The 15,503-nt window shown below is 33.0% G+C and overlaps 1 long non-coding RNA gene across 1 annotated transcript in view; it reads right to left on the reverse strand.

Annotated features, from left to right (window-relative positions):
• The window catches only part of LOC142318466 (uncharacterized), a 60,202-nt gene that overhangs the window by 6,403 nt on the left and 38,296 nt on the right, over positions 1-15,503 (reverse strand). The window lies entirely within an intron of this gene.

Here is a 15,503-nt window from a genome sequence, read left to right on the forward strand (position 1 = left end):
TAAATTACTTTTATAAAAATAATTATTTTGAATTTAAAAGTTGCACACTACCATGCTGTTCACTCAAGTACTTTAATTTTATTAAAAAGAAAGAAACAAAATAACTCGAGACAATAATTAAGGCAATATTAATAATTTTAAATTTCAAAGAATGGCAACAGGATTTTGTGATAAACTTCTTAAGGATGCATTTTAAAAAAGCTTTCCATAATAACAATCAAAACGATTAAAACTTGAAACCACTAACAGAGAGGAAATATTTTTCAGAAGGTTTTTTTTTAAATAATAAATAAAAAACGTAAGAATATCACAGAACATTCAGCTATAATTAATCTAGAAGAAAGAAAAGTGTGCCTTCCGATTAGTTATAAATAACAAACTACTTGATGGAAAAACTTTAATTTATATATCGCATTAAACTTTCTTTTTTTCTGTTTTACTCTTCTAACTTATTTTTTGTAAGTACGTGAAATTTTGTAGCAAGTGCTAAGAATCTTGGGTGTTGGTTAAGAAATTGTACTGTCACTTCACAGTGCTATTCAGCAGACAAGTATTTATTGTACTCAATCACGATGAAGAAATTCAGGTACAGCAAACCGCTAGATATTTGTACTTAGGCTTAAGTACAAAATGTGTACTCCATTTTACATTTAAGTGAAGCAACTATACTCCTGTTTACAGGCAGCCAAGATCATCAGCAGCTTAATGAACATTCTTATTATTAATTCACTGTTCTTTTTTCATCTGTTATTTGTAATTATGAAAATATTAACTTATTATAATAGTCTTATAAAAACACAAGGTTCTAATAATTCTATTCATTTGGTGATCTCCATGAGCGGTAATGTCTCGACTTTTCATTTGGGTATTCTGGGTTTGAATTGTGGAAAGGCATAGCATTTTTCATAAGCTAAAAAATTTGATTTTCATATTCCCACGTACAAAGTGTCTGCGGTGAATTAATTTATCAAGCAAAATAAAACAAATCAGTACATAGTAATACATTTTATAATTAATGATGAGAAGGGATATGGTACTCACCAGATAAAAAAAGGAACTTCCCGAGCATTTGTCTGATAAGATAAGATAGAAAGAGATATGATTAAAATACATATTAATTATGTAAAATATGGTCACATAAAATAATCTTAAGGTAAATACATGAAGATAAAAAAAATATATAACCAAGTAATTCACAATTCAGTAGGCATTAATTAAATTTGTGTACATAATTTAAGTAACAGTTGAATTGGATACAGGAGATTCAGAACTTTTTAAAAATTGTATAATTAGTATAATTTAAAAAAAATCATAGAATTGGTTTTGTAGAATAAAATCTTTTAAGTGTATTTTAAATAAATTTGGAAGAAAACTTTTTAAATAGTTTCATAATTTCTTAAAAATAGCAACAGAAGCATAATAAAGCTCTTTCTTGTAGGACAATGTATTGTGTGGAGTTACATTAAAACATTTTTGTTGACTGCATGGTGGGTGAATTCGGATGTTTCCACACAAGAGTTTGCCGTTTGGATTTGGGCTCGAAATGGTGTATCCACATTTCATCAAAGGTTATTATATGATCTAGAAATTGATTACCTTCTGCTTCAAACTATTCTTTTAGCTCAAGACAAATGCAAATAACACGTTTTACAATAATTCAGCACATCATGAATGATTGAATGTGCAGATCCAACACTCATATTACACAAACTAGCAATTTAAGAAATTTTGACTCGCCTGTCTTCGTGAATAAGATCATTTGTACAATTTTGCATTGCAATAGTCGATGCTTATACTGGTCTTCTAGAGCGATGGAGATCAGTCATACTTGTTTTACCCAAATTAAATTGTTCTACCCACTTATACACATTATTGCGGTTTAAATACTTTCAACCGTACTGTTTCAACATTCTTGAGTAAATTTTCGCCGGTTTCACATCTTCTGATAGCAAAAATCTTATCACTGAATGTTGCTCTTCCAGCGTACATGTTTCAAGCAGAGCTGACATTCTGAAATCAACAAAAACAGATATGTTAAGATTAAATAAGTTCCCATGATTGCCAACTTGACTCTCAAAAAGTTTCATTGTCATCGAATGAACTGTTTTTTCTCTACATCAATTTGTCTCGTTAATTATTGAATGTCCCTCATTAATTCTTTCAGTCATCTGATTCAATAAACCTAGCAAGATATCTAAAGCCGATTAAAGTTCTGTGGAGAGTTGTCTACTCCTAAAATACATTTTCCCATATATTTCTAGACGTATTATATTGAAGTACCATTTGGGATATGAGCAGGCCATTTTGGGAATATTTTCATCGTGTAAATATTCTCACTTAGATCATCCTGTCTGTCAAGTATTTTGAAGTAGAATGAATCTGAAACCGATTCCACTGGAAAATGGCATAACAGAGAGTAAAAGGATAATAAAGAACATTTCACTTCAACGGGTCATTAAATAATATATTTTAATAGTCTCTATCAAAATATGATTCTTTCTGCTTATAAAACTAAGATTACATTTCATTAAAACATCTCCCATTACAAATTCTTCTATCATCTGAATGATGAAATGTAAATCTTTATTACTGCTGTGAAAAGATTTAGCATAGTTATGGTTTATATTTTGAGAATTCTCCTCCAGATTTTATAAATTTTGCAGGCTTTCTTACTCTCAAACCTATATAATGTGATCCTCTACATATAATTCATGATTATCCATTTTGGTTGCATCATTAATAACTTGGCAATACATGAATGTCGGATGATTATTGTAAATATTTCTTAATACCAGAACAATCAATTATAGAAAAACAGGTTATCTATTCTCATTATTACATCTACGTAATCTAGAAATGCCTGATTATTGACTTAAATTATATTTTGCTACCTTTATCTTACGCTATAGAGCATGAGTTCCTGATGATTCAGTTTGTATCATGTTATCGATTATAAATAAATTATTAACTATAAAATTTGATTTTTATAAAGAAAATATATTTGATATTTATATTGCAATTAAGGTAATAAATTATAATCAGGAGATATGTTGAAATTTTTTTTTTGGAAGTGTTGTAACCTGATGTGAATGAGAAATAAATTAAACTGTAAATTTATACAATTAAACTCAGATTTGAATTATATTGTATTAATGTTAAGATCATCTGTTTTTAATTTCAATTAATTACATATCATTAGAAAAGAATTAAAATTATTTTAATTATGACTTTTTTAACCTGAAATTGTACGGTAGAGTGAAGATTTATAGAAAGCAGTTTGTTCGTGTTCATGGGAGAATAAACCATTATAGTTCAAACAGGGTATAAGAATATTATCAATTGGCACACAAAAGCCATTGAAATTAGAACCAGCTAGCTTACATATAATCGATTTAGGATTTTTATTACATTGTCATCTTGAAGTGACAATGTACTTTTTACACATGTTTTCTTATAAAAAGATTAAATTTCACTACCTGTTTACAATTAGAAAGGTATAATTTTAACCAAATGTAAGCAGTTCCTCTAATAAGATGGCAAAAAATTATAATCTTTTCACTAACTACAGAATTTAAAATACTTTCTAACAACTGGGAAATTGTAGTTTTTTCCTAATCAGGCTGAAAGTTTGTTTGACAATATGTAATGAATTGATCGGCTACAAAAATATGAATATACTTTCTTATGCAATTATAAGTTGTAAGCACATAGTTTAAAAACAATTTAAGAGGTGTTACATAAAAAAAGAAATTGTCAAGGTCTGTAAAATATATTACATGAATATAAGCTCAATGGATTTCATTTATACATTAATTACAATCAAGTTAGGATTTTTAATTAATTTATTTAATAATTTTAACTCATTTTGACTCACCGAATAAGTGCTCCACAGGAGTTTCTTGTCTTGGCATTTTAATATTTTTAAACTTCTTACTATAGTCGAAATAGACTTGTTTGAACAATTCAATTGCAGTGTCCATGTTATAACAGGCGCTTGAAATCATTTCCAGTAGGAAAATTCATGTTGCAGGATGTTCATTTATGTTTGTTGCATCATTTAGCTTTACACTTACAGACTGGTCAGTCTGACATTAGTCAGTGACCTGTTCACATTTTTACAGAGTGTCTCAAATTTCATTCTGTGTTTGGAAGTGTTTATTAAATAAATAAGTTTTACTTAGTAATATTATAACTGCAAATCTTAAAATCAGTTAAATTTTTACATTATTTTCAAGTAATTTCACACAAAACAATGAAAGAATAATGTTCCATAGGAATTTATGTGAGTGAAGAATAAGAAACATTGTGTAGAACAGTGCCAACAGAACTTATTAAAATTTGTGAATTTAGTGATGAAAAACAACTAATATTTTTATGTGTTAATTCAGATGTCACTAGTGCTTATAAATATCACCTGTATAGACAGTTCTGTTGTGATCCTTAGAGAACTCAAAAAAACAGTTAAGAAAAACTTTGACATATAACATTAGAGACAATTCTTAAAGAACACATTTTTCCAAATTTAAATTTAGTTCCTGCAAAGTATCTTCGTGTAGTTTTAAAAGTATTTTTTCTAAGCAGAACAAAGAACTATATGAATGTGAATCCCGGCTTCGTTTTAGCCGGGAAGCAAACATTTCTGACAGTTTTTTGGATAACTTTAAATTTCGTATGAGATCGTTAAGATTTTCTTGAGTGGTAAATGAGGCTCTGATGAACTGTTTTGTTCAATAATTGTGTCCACAATTTGTTTCTCTTTCTTCCTTAGTTCAATCATACTCTGAGCTCTCTTCGTCTAATGTCACATATTCAGGCAACTGTTCACAGTGTGGAACTGGTCTCATTGCAGATTTTAAGTTATAGTACACCACTGTATGTTTTGATTTTGATGTAATCCCTTTAATGTTTGTTAAGCAGAAATAACAGTCAGAAGAGTGATCTTTGGGTTTCCCGCAAATCATAGTCCCCAAACTTTACACCCAAAATAAAGTTCATAATACTTTATTACTAATGGAGTAAGGTTTTGCCTTTGGGACTTGAGCGTCACTTCAATAGATACATAACAAAAATTGTTACGATGATTTAAACAACTGTACGCATTTTGTAACTAACGACTAATTAAAAGAAATAAAGTTGTAAAATATGTAATACACAATAATTCAGACACACAAAGCATTCACAAGGACGTGTTTAGTGGTTCACTACTATCTCACAACTTGCATCGTTCTGATGAATATATGTCCATGTCTACACATGTCTGAACCTGCACAACAATAGCAACGCTACCTTTAGAGTTAGCTCATTGGATTCCATCATATTTATAATACTCTAGGAGCTTTTACTGGACAATGGAAAAATGGATGAAAAAATGTTTTAAAATATTTCTAAAAAATTAAAATAACAAAAAATCTGTAGGTGATGCAGAAATTCCGAATACATTTGAAAATAGGATAAAAAAAACTGCATTAAGTATACCTGTTGGTAATCGTGAGACAAAAATCTTGGACCATATCTAAAATAATATTAAAGTTCAATATATCTGAGTGTTTGGTTAGACTTACTAGAGAATTAGTTAATGAACACAGCATTCTACTGAGGTAAAAGATATAAAACAGGAATTAGTATCAACACAATTAAAAAAATTGTTATTTATGAAGATGACAAAATAGCAGGCTATGTCCTAATAAAAAGGACTGTGTTAGCACGTGTGATGGTGTCAAAGTGCATAAGTAAAAGTGCCTTGTTCTGATAAACTTAAATGAATTGTATGTCTCGTTTAAAAGTGTAAACCATGAGGAAAAATTGGAAGATCAATGTGCTGCAAACTCTGTCCAAAATGATATATCTTGGCTGGTTCATCTGGTACTCATACAGTTTGTGTCTGTCACCAGAACATCAAACTCATGATTGACGGTCCCAAACTTAATTTTGATTACAAGGACTTAATAGACATCTTTGTTTGTGACAAGGAAAACTACAGCTGTATGATGAATGTGTGCACCAAATGTCAAGGTAAGCAGGCAGTGTTTGACATGCTCAACTTTTCCGAAGAGTATGATGTGTTGCCAGATAAAATAATGTACAAACAGTGGGTAACAGCTGATAGGGCAGAGATGATTACTGTTCTTCAGACCAAAGATGAGTTTTCGAATCATTAGTGGAAAAATTGGAAAAGCTGAAAACTTACCATTTCATGTCAAAATCTCAAGCTCAATTTTTCAACAAAAAAAAAAAATCATAACTAGCTGAAGAAAAATGTTTGGTGTTGGCAGACTTCACAGAAAACCTTTCATTCTTGTTCAAGATGAGATACAAAGCTTCCACTGGGTCAACAGCCAAGTCATAGTTCAACCCTTTTGTGTTCTATTTCAAGGAAAATAATGTATTAAAACACAAAAGTGTTAGTATTTTAAGTTATCACTTGAAGCAAGATGCACTAACATTTTATTGCTTTCAAAAACTTTTAACAGACCATATCAACGAAGTACATCAGAACATTAAAAAACTCATCTGTTTTATTGATGGTGCTTCAAGTCAGTATAAAAGTAAAAAGAATTTTGCTTATTTGTACAGTCACAAAAAAGACTTTGACCTTGAAATCGAATGGCACTTCTTTGGATCATCCCATGGGAAAAATACCTGGAATGGTGTGGAAGGAACAACAAAAAGAGGTGGCAAAGGCCACGTTGATGAAATGTATTCATTTTGTAGTCACAAGCTGAAAAACAAAGTATTTTTTGATTAAATCAGATGAGATAACTAAGATTCAGAAACTCTAAAAAACTGTTTTGACTGCTGTGAAAGAGTTGTTGGTACTAGATGCTACCAAAAGTACGTTCCTGTGTCAGAAGGCATTGTAAGATGTTACTTTACTTCAGATTCCAAGGAATATGAAGACCATCCTGTGTCAAGTATTGTATCACTTTCACTTAAGGAAAAAGACTCTATTTCTTATGTGTATGATGATCAGTGGTGGGTAGGAGCAATGGTAGATATTAGCTTCGAAAATGATGATGCGCAGGTTCATTTTTTACACCCAGCTGGACCATCATCATCATCATCACTTCAAAAATCTCAACAAGACAAAGTTTGGGTACCGATCTGCAAAGTCCTGAGAACTTGAACTAACCACTTGAACTAACTACAGTGATGGGTCGTTCTCACACAAGTTTAAGAGAATTATCAGAAGAGATATCACAGCTGTTGGTTAACCACACTAAATAATGAACTTTCATTGCCACAAAATCTGGCTATTTAATTGAAGAATAATTAAAATTCCAATTTATTTTTTCTTCTATAGTGTTTACAAAAATAAACTAACATAAAAATAAAAATGAATTCTTGAAAAAAGATGTAGGCTACTCATTGAAATCTCAGTTTGGGTAAGTTTTACAAGCACGTTTGAATCAAAATTGTTATGTTACTGGTATTGGTTAAGTTATTAAATTACTTCAATCTATCATTAATAATTTTAAAAAGAACTATTTTAAAAATACTGAAAGCGTCAACATCATCAACATAGGGGCTAAATATAAAAAAATATATAAAAAAATGTGAAGTGCAAAGAAGACATGAAACCCCCTTATTTAGTGAGTCAAAATGGTATCACTTTTAACAGGTTTTTAATTATTATTAAGAGGTTATAACTTTTTTATTAGTAAAATACACAAGAAAAGTTTTTATTTGCCATAAACATCTACAAAAACACTGCAAGTTGTACAAATATGGGATTTTTATCACCAGACCCATCAGATGTTATTAGAAGCCAAAATTAAAATTTTTTAAAAAAAAATTAATTTTGGCTTGATAAAGTATGTAAATCATTAAAATCAGATAAGTATGAGCTACCAGAAAAATCAATGTCGGTCAGTGCCTCAAATACTTTGGTTTTTCCAGATAGGTCTAACCTATCAAGAGTTCTAAGGTTCAAATCCTAATAAAGGTAGTTTTATAAGGATTTGAGAATTAAATCGTGGATATCTGTGTGCTTTGGTGGTTGGGTTTTAATTAACCACACATCTCAGGAATGGTGGACTCGAGACTGTACAAGAGTACACTTCATTTACAATCATGCATATCATCCTCTGAAATTTAATACCTAACTGTCTAACTGTGGTTCTACTTTGATTCTCAAACTTAACCTCATTATTTTTATCTTCGAAAACGTCTGGTAAATTCACATTACTAAATCTAGGTGTTACCTCACTTTGACTATTACAGTGTCTTAATACTCTCAAAGTTTACTTACCGAAACAGAAGTTGTTTCGCAAATCTAATTATAGTCACTGTCTACCGGTCATTTCAAAATTTGTATTAATTAGCTCATCCAAAATATCATCACTTAAATGTTTACGATTATCAAAAAAATTAATAAAAGATGATCATATTTTTTCACAAAATAAACACCTTTTAGTTCAAATAAGATGGTAAATTCAATCACGTACCACAAAACTAACCTCACTTTTACAAAACATTAACAACATTGTAGCAGTTGCTGCATACTGATTCTTATTTACTACGTACCGTTTGTCTGTTACACAATATTACAATTTTAGAAGTAGAATGCCGAAAGTTGTTTAAATGATGTATAATATTGTTTTAACTATTAGAATTTTTTGTACAATTGTTTTTATAAAAGTACAAAATGTAAGACAAGCTCCAAAAGGTGATATTATCCTTCAGATTGGAATATATTTAACTATAATAAATAATCTTAGTGCAAATTTAAATAATTCATCAACATAACTAACCACTGTGCCAAATAACCTCAAATAACAAAATAACCATCAAACACAGTAACAGAACCTAAAAAATTAATACCAAAAGTCGACTTTCGCGGAATTCCGCATCATCAGTCGGTACAAAATTACAAATTTTTCCTAATTTACTACAAGCAAAAATAGAAATTTACAAAATATAAACCCTTATAACCACAAAACTTGAAACAAATTTAAAACATCAGGCCTACATTTGTAAATACTGTAACCAACTGCTACAACCATGTCCTTAAATCATCTTCAAAAACTATCTGTTGATTAATCATTTCGTACTTTTGTTTAAATTTATAAATACAATATTTTTCAAGTATACCCATTGTATTACTGTTGTTGCAAATTTCCAACATTTCTAAATGGTTTTTATAATCAGTAATACTATACCTACACAATAAATGGTCGGCAGTAATAAACATACCTCTCCGTTTGTGTAAGGATTGTAATGTTCCATAAATCTCTTTTTAAAAGATGTTAGTTTTACCAATAAAATTTTATCACATTCATTACATTTAATTTTAAATATTCTTATCAAATCCTCTCCATCACTTTAATTACAGTGGTCAACAAAATTTAATTTTTTGTTTGTTAAATGAGAGCAAGAGGCTGATTCTTATAGTATTTTTTTAATGCTAATTTCACATACGTAAGATTTTTTTCTATCGGGCTCAGTTTTTTGTAACTGAAATTTCTTTTGAAACAAAAAATGTATGATGAACGTAATATGACAATACATTACATGCATTTTGTACTCACTTAATATCTACTTCTTTTGGATTTTCTGCTGTAATTTGCTGTAGGTAGATCCCTCTTTTGATTCCAGTAATAATGAGCTAACATTTTTGGGTTCCAATTTCCCTGTTGTTGTGTTTCCATTGTAGATATGTCCCGGTGAAAGCGTTCTCAGTGTTCATCACCGACGGCGCTGACATTTTTAGGGGAAAAAATCCAAATGTGAATGTAAGAAATGGATTTTGAGTAACATGTTACACCAAAGTTCTTTGTAGTTTTGAAGGAGTTCACTCACAAGTTATCTGTAGTTACTGGCTTTCTGGTTTCCAAGGAAGTTGTTTACCACATTTTGAAATGATTTTCATGCAGCATCCTACAAGTCATTCAAACATCGGATCACTCATAACTTTTGTTATTAGTGGTCCGATTAGTGGAAGAAATTGTTAAGAGCAAGGGAAGAATAAAAAATTAAGAGAAGACGATAAATATAAAGAGGAAAAAACATTAAGACCAAAGAAAGAATAAAAACATTAAGAGAATATGATAATTATAAAGAGGAAGAAATTGTTAAGACCAAGAAAAGAATAAAAAGATTAAGACAGGATGATGATTATAAAGACAGAGAAAATTTGAAAACTAGAGAACATGTACACAAATTAAGATCAAAACCAAATACAAATAAACGAAACGATGATAAACCCCGAATTAGGGAGAACATTGTCCAACAATATCAGAGGAGTAATGAACTTTTTGCAGTTTATTAAGGATCGTGCATGTATGGATTAGTGTATATGTTGTTCTTGTGAGGGTCTATTTTTCAGTTACTCTGTAGTTAACGTTAATGTTTATAAAATTAAACAGAAATATAACTCCCCTCTCAGAAAAGAAATATAACTTCACTAATAAAAATGTCATATGAACTGTATTTTGGATGTAAATTAAGTGATCAGGACCAATCTTGGGCTCCTCAGATTTGCTGCGCTTCTTGTGTAATATTGTTGACTGATTGGCCAAATGGATTTCATCATGTACCGTTTACAATTCCAGTGGTTTGGAGAGAACTAAAGGATCACACCATAGACTGTTATGTTTATGAAATAAAGATATCTGGAATAACAGCTAAAATTAGATGTACTGTTTAATATCCTGATATTCCCTCTGCCATGCGGTCATAGCCAAGAGCTTTCAATTTCAGAAACATGGAACTTAGATGAAGATGAAAATGTTGAATCTTGTGTTGACTTATCAGGCGATGAAGAAAGAGATCCAAAATTTTTAGAAAACAGATTTACTGAATCCCATTTAATTAATCAGTCAGAATTAAATAATCTGGTTCGTGATTTAAATTTAACAAATAATCAAGCAAGAATACCACCAAGACCAATATCACCAAGACTGAAAGGATGACATTTTTTACAACCAAACACTAAAATAAGTGATTTCTATGAGAATCAGAATTTGAACATTTCCTTTCTTAGTATGAAAACTTAGTATACTGTAATGATATGGATTCTTTACTGGAAGCTTTGGAACATATGCACCATCCTGACAAATGGCGACTTTTTATTGACTCATCAAAGCTTAGTTTGAAAACTGTTCTACTTCATATTAGAAATAAATACCCATCAATACCATTAGCATGCTGTTCACATGGAGTCTTATGAAAATATGAAACTTGTATGAGCAAGATTCAAACAAATATTTATGGCATATTTGTAGAGATCTGGAAGCAATTGTGCTTTTACTTGTACTGCAACTTGGATACACTAAGTTCTGTTGCTTTTTGTGTGAGTGGGATAGCAGGGATAATAGGAAAAACCATTATATAAAAGAGCAGTGTCAAAGAGAGAGGCACTAACTGTAGGAGAGAAGAATGTTGTTAGGCAGGCATTAGTAAAACCAGAAAAGTTTTATCTTCCAACACCACACATTATGTTCAGAGACACCATTTTGACCAATTCTCTCTCTCTTCCTCTGTCTGTGTGTGTGTAAGTCCTCTCTCTCTCTCGCTGTGTGTGTGTGTATGCCTCTCTCTCTCTCTCTCTCTCTCTATCTGTGTGTGTGTGTGTGTATGTCTTTCTCTGTCTTCTCTTAATATCCTTGTCGAATCTCAAACACACGATATTATTTACTCCCAATAAGATTAGGATCTCCTATTCTGGTTCCGCTATATCATTTACGATTAGTTTAAAACAATATTATAAAAAATCTTTCGTGTTCTTATATTTCTGTTGAATCACACAAAAGATCTCATTTCCTTCAGAAGAATAGAAAAAAGCAATCAAGGCTTGTAGACAAAACTAGCGGTGGTGCTGCTCCAAAAAATATTTTTCTAGCCAAAAAAATGATTAAAACAAATTTACTGCTGAAGCATTTTCTCACACCCATCTGCGATTATTATACCTCCATTATCTACCTTTACTTGTATTGAAACTTTATACTCCCTTGATTTCGAAATCAGTTGATTTTCGATGTCGATATAACCACTAGTCTATCCCGGTGGTGTAAATGGATGAAAATGAGTTCAACAAATTTACTACTAATATATTTCCTCAAATCAATCTATGGTTATTATCGCTCAATTATCGATTGACGGTTTTAAGCACAATGTGCTTAAAAACCGTTTTGATGAAGAATGGCGACCAAAGCAATGTTTGACTAGGTATCTGGTGCGTTATTTCTCGGCCACACTGGTCTGCCAACCATACAGTGGAATTTTTTTCTATGTAAGTTGTGATATTACAATAGTTTAGTTAGGCACAACTGTCGACACTAGCACCACTATTCAACTGACTAGATACCTGGTGCGTTAAATCTCGCGGCTACACCAGTCTGCCGACAATACAAGTGAAACTTGATCTAAGCAATTTCTGAAATTACAATACTTTAGCTAGGCCCGACTTCCGACGCCACTACTGCTACTCACCCCGATGGGGAGTCTTATTCTTTAAGACTTTGGGGATTGGCGTCCCCACGGGCCTAGCCTCTGCAGCTATTCTTCTTACTATACAGTGAGCTGCAGAACACTTTACATTATACACATATACTACACCAAGAACACTACATAAATTACAACATACACACTCACACAATTACACAACAACATCCTACACTGATATTTCTTACATTAACACTCGGTGGTGTTGCAACATCTTACGAAACGCAACCGTAACCCAAGGTGGGAACAAATCGTGCCGATGGGTGAATGGCTCTACGTAGTGAGTCTTGAACGATGTCCTCTGGGCACCAGGGCGAACCCAGTTGTACTTAGCTCTAGCTCCAGTACGCGTGCGCTCTGCTGGAGTGGTCCATTTTTCGCCGGTACTCGTGGGACCAAAATTTCAGTTCCAACAACAAACACAATGATGGTTGGTGGTCCATCTGAAAAAACCACCAAATTAAGTCTTGCGAAGAGACCTCGATCAGCTTCGTCTGACGAGGATAAAAGTCCTACTGAAGAGAATTTCTTAGAATCGAAATATAAAAATATTAGATTCATTGTTCTCAGAAATAGTCAGGAAGGTGGCTCCCTTCAAAAGGTTTCACCTTTCTTAATTAACAAAACCATAACAGGTGCAAGTGGCTCCCCAAAGAATATCAGGAAATTACGCGACGGATCGATTCTGGTTGAAACATTCAACGATGAACAGAGTCGATCTATCTTACGTCTCCGTAATATGGGTGGTATAAATATAAGTGCAGAATGCCACAAAACGTTAAATACGAGCCGGGGTGTAATTTTTTGTAGAGACCTTCTAGATATAGATATCTCGGAAATAGTTGATGAGCTTTGCCACCAAGATGTTGTCGAAGTGAAACGTATAATGAAACGGCAGAACGGAACAGAAGAACCGACACCGTCTCTTATATTAACATTCAATCTCCCTGTTCCACCAGAGAAGATTAAAGTGGGTTACCTCTCGGTTCGGGTACGACCATTCATACCCAACCCACGGCGATGTTTCAGATGCCAAGGTTTTGGTCATACTACAACATCTTGTACAAAAACCGAGATCTGTGCTCGATGTGCTAAAGAAGGTCGCAATGACACTAACTGCGAAGAAAGTGAAAAATGCGCAAACTGCAGTGGTCCACATACAGCCCGCTCCCGAGATTGCCCAACTTTTAAAGAAGAAAAGGCAACTCTACAAATCTGTACGGAGCAAAAACCATCTTTTCCGGCTGCACGTAGAGAATATAAAAAGATAAACAATTCACGGAACCTGGTTAAACCAGACGTATCTTTTGCCACCGCTACATCTAAACAAATTCCTACAAATGCTAATAATCAGCAGTGCGGATCCTGCAATGAGCTTAAAAAACTTGTTCAGATGCTATCTGATCAAGTAGCTTCACTTACAGCCACTATCTCAGAGCTGACAAAAATGAATAAAAAGTCCTCCGTCGCAGCTAGTGAATCAAACAGTATGATACACACGAAAGTTCCTATTCCCAAAGTCGTACCGCCACGAATAGCGACTATCACAGCTGGCAGTAAGCCACCTAATAAGCTCCCCATAAAGGGAACCCACATAACTACCTCTTCTGGGATGTCAACTACAGCATCCCATTCAAATAAATCTCCTCCACCATCACCTCATATACTGGAGGATATGGTTGAAGAACCACCAGACACTAGGGCATCGGAGTTCTTTAAAATAAAAAATACAAAAAAGAAAAACCGAATCACGTACAACTAATTTTTATATAATTTCCGAAATTTATTTTTTTATTTATTTTTTACACTTATGAACATTATTCAGTGGAATGTTAGAGGTATTCGGTCCCGCATTGAAGATATTAGAGTACTAGCGCACACACATGATCCACTAATCATGTGTTTCCAAGAAACTCACCTTCTACAACATGACCGAATTACACTTAGAGGATACTTCTGCGAGAGATACGACTGCCTAGTAGACAGTAGGGAGAGTGGTGGAGTAGCGATTTTCATGAAGAATGGGGTGTCAGCTACAAGAATTCAACTAACCACTGTCATTCCTGCTATTGCAGTAAAGGTCTCTACTCCCTTCAAATTGCATATCTGCAATCTGTATCTCTCACCGAACACTGAGTTCAGTGCTTTAGATGTCTCAAATCTCCTCACACAAATACCATCTCCATCGTTAATAGTAGGAGACTTCAATGCCCATCATATTTCCTGGGGCTCAACCTTCTGCTCCACTCGAGGAAATATGATAAACAGATTGAGACAAGATTTTGACCTTTGCCTACTGAATAATGGATCACACACATTCATGTCCTTATCAACTGGTACTGTATCTAACCTTGATCTTTCCATATGCTCACCGAATGTACTCCCTCATTTTAATTGGTCGGTTTGTGATGACTTTCACGGCAGTGATCATAGACCAATTATTATTAGTTTCGGTGTAGACTGCGAGATTAAAAGAAGGCCACGGAGATGGATTGTTGAAAAGGCAGATTGGAACGGATACCATAAAGCATTCCAATCTCAGTATGACGATGGAGCGAACATCCTCGACCAATATTCTTGTTTTACGTTCATGATACTTGAGAATGCCAACAGATATATCCCACAAACATCGGGTAATCCTAGACGTCCTTTCGTTCCATGGTGGAACGATGATTGCAAAAATGTTATTAGGAATCGACGGCAGGCACTACGTAAATTTAATCGTAGGCCTACAACAGAACATCTAAATTTATACCGCAGGGCTAGAGCGGTGTGCCGTCGAGTATTCTTGGACGCTAAGAGGAATTCATGGACGAAATACGTGAGCACTATCTCACGCACTACTTCCACGTCTACTGTATGGAAGAAAATTCGTGCAATCTTCGGATCACCGAAACAATCTATTCTTGGTCTTATTGATGAAGGAGAACTCCTTTCATCATCCTCGGAAGTGGCAAATAGTCTAGCAAAATCTTTCCGCTAGGTGTCTCTCACCTCATCATATAATAACGATTTTCAACGGTACAAGATACAAATAGAAGTATTATCGTTAAACATTGGTG

Source organism: Lycorma delicatula, chromosome 1 (genome assembly GCF_047948215.1).
Source record: "Lycorma delicatula isolate Av1 chromosome 1, ASM4794821v1, whole genome shotgun sequence".
Taxonomy (NCBI): Eukaryota; Metazoa; Arthropoda; class Insecta; order Hemiptera; family Fulgoridae; genus Lycorma; species Lycorma delicatula.